Consider the following 2,500-nt stretch of genomic DNA (forward strand, 5'->3'; position numbering starts at 1 on the left):
CCCGAAAAAGGCGAAAAAGGGACATACACACTGGCGACACGCACGCCCGTTTCGCCTGCCACCCGTGCACACTCGCCTGGGCTGCTGGTCACGTGCGTCGCTCACAGGCATTTTGCAGGCCAGCACCGGCGGATGCACGGGTCAAGCGGGACGGGACGAGCGCAGGGCTTGCTTTTGGCGGCACACGAAAACACGAACCCGAAAAAGGCGAAAAAGGGACACACGGACAGGCGACACGAAAAAAAAGGGGTCGCCCTACCTAGGTGGGCGCAAAAACCCCGTCGGCCAGGAGGTTTCGCCAAAGTGTCTGTACTGTCACACAGGGTCAATAGCACGGGCATGGCCGGCCGCCGCACGTGCAGCGGCTTACGGACGCACGGTTCGGCGGCACAGGTGCCTGGCGGCTTTAGCACCTTGGGGTGGACAGGCCTGGCGGCAAGGGGGGCTAGGCACCTTGCTGCCAGCCGGCAATGGTGCACGGGGCGGGGCGCCACACAAACACGAAAGAGGGACAAGAGCGGGGCGATGGTCCACAGAGACGAGCCATGCACAGGGCCCGTGATCGCCGACACACGCGAACGCGGACGCGGACAAGGACAAGGACGCGACGCGCGGCGCGCGTGCGAGGTCAAGAGGGGCGCGCGCACGAAAACGCGAAAAAAGGGGCTAGCGGCCGAGAAACGCGAAAAAAACCGGGTCACCTACCTAGCCGAACGCCTAAAATCGCTTCGGGCAGGAGGTTTCGCCAAAGTGTCTGTACTGTCACACGGTCCGTACGGGCGCAACCCCATCGCGCGCCAGCACCCCTTCCTGGGGGCGCCCGCCCGCCAGGCGCCTGGCGCCCCACGCGCGCGCGCCCGGCGCCTGGCGCCTTGCCCCCCACGCGCGCCCGGCGCTTGGCGCCTGGCGCCTCGCCCCCCACGCGCGCGCCCGGCGCCTGGCGCCTTGCCCCCCACGCGCGCCCGGCGCCTGGCGCCTGGCGCCTCGCCCCCCACGCGCGCGCGCGCGTGGCGCCTTGCGCCTCGCCCCCCACGCGCGCGCGCGCGTGGCGCCTTGCGCCTGGCGCCTTGCCTCCGCGCGTGCCTGGCGCCTGGCGCCTTGCCCCCCACGCGCCTGGGCGCCTCTTTTCCGCCTGGGCGCCCTGGCACCTTTCCGCCTGGGCGCCTGTTTTCCGCCTTGGCGCCCTGGCGCCTTTTCGCGTGGGCGCCTCTTTTCCGCCTGGGCGCCATGGCGCCTTTCGGCCTGGGCGACTCTTTTTCGCCTGGGCACCTCTTTTCCGCCTGGGCGCCTCTTTTCCGCCTGGCCAGGGCGCCTCTTTTCCGCCTGGGCGCCATGGCGCCTTTCTGCCTGGGCGCCTCTTTTTCGCCTGGGCGCCTCTTTTCTGCCTGGGCGCCCTGGCGCCTTTTCGCCTGGGCGCCTCTTTCCCACCTGGGCGCCCTGGCGCCTCTTCGCCTGGGCGCCCTGGCGCCTTTTCGCCTGGGCGCCTCTTTTGGCGCCTGGGCGCCTACGCCAGGGCGCCTCTTTTCCGCCTGGGCGCCTCTTTTTCGCCTGGGCGCCTCTTTTCCGCCTGGGTGCCCTGGCGCCATTCCGCCTGGGCGCCTCTTTTCCGCCTGGGCGCCCTGGCGCCTTTTCGCCTGGGTGCCTCTTTTGGCGCCTGGGCGCCTACGCCAGGGCGCCTCTTTTCCGCCAGGGCGCCTCTTTTTCGCCTGGGCGCCTCTTTTCCGCCTGGGCGCCCTGGCGCCTTTTCGCCTGGCGCCTCTTTTGGCGCCTGGGCGCCTACGCCAGGGCGCCTCTTTTCCGCCTGGGCGCCTCTTTTCCGCCTGGGTGCCCTGGCGCCATTCCGCCTGGGCGCCTCTTTTCCGCCTGGGCGCCCTGGCGCCTTTTCGCCTGGGTGCCTCTTTTGGCGCATGGGCGCCTACGCCAGGGCGCCTCTTTTCCGCCTGGGCGCCCTGGCGCCTTTCCGCCTGGGCGCCTCTTTTTCGCCTGGGCGCCTCTTTTCCGCCTGGGCGCCCTGGCGCCATTCCGCCTGGGCGCCTCTTTTCCGCCTGGGCGCCCTGGCGCCTTTTCGCCTGGCGCCTCTTTTGGCGCCTGGGCGCCTACGCCAGGGCGCCTCTTTTCCGCCTGGGCGCCTCTTTTTCGCCTGGGCGCCTCTTTTCCGCCTGGGCGCCCTGGCGCCATTCCGCCTGGGCGCCTCTTTTCCGCCTGGGCGCCCTGGCGCCTTTTCGCCTGGCGCCTCTTTTGGCGCCTACGCCAGGGCGCCTCTTTTCCGCCTGGGCGCCCTGGCGCCTTTCCGCCTGGGCGCCTCTTTTTCGCCTGGGCGCCTCTTTTTCGCCTGGGCGCCTCGTTTCCGCCTGGGCGCCTCTTTTCCGCCTGGGCGCCCTGGCGCCTTTTCGCCTGGGCGCCTCTTTTCCGCCTGGGCGCGTCTTTTCCGCCTGGGCGCCCTGGCGCCTTTTCGCCTGGGCGTCCTGGCGCCTGTGCGCCCTGGTGCCTTTTCGCCTGG

Source organism: Aristolochia californica, unplaced genomic scaffold (assembly GCF_029961685.1).
Source record: "Aristolochia californica isolate CCGP_79_NKW_82.1479 unplaced genomic scaffold, dmAriCali1.0.hap1 SCAF_37, whole genome shotgun sequence".
NCBI lineage: Eukaryota > Viridiplantae > Streptophyta > Magnoliopsida > Piperales > Aristolochiaceae > Aristolochia > Aristolochia californica.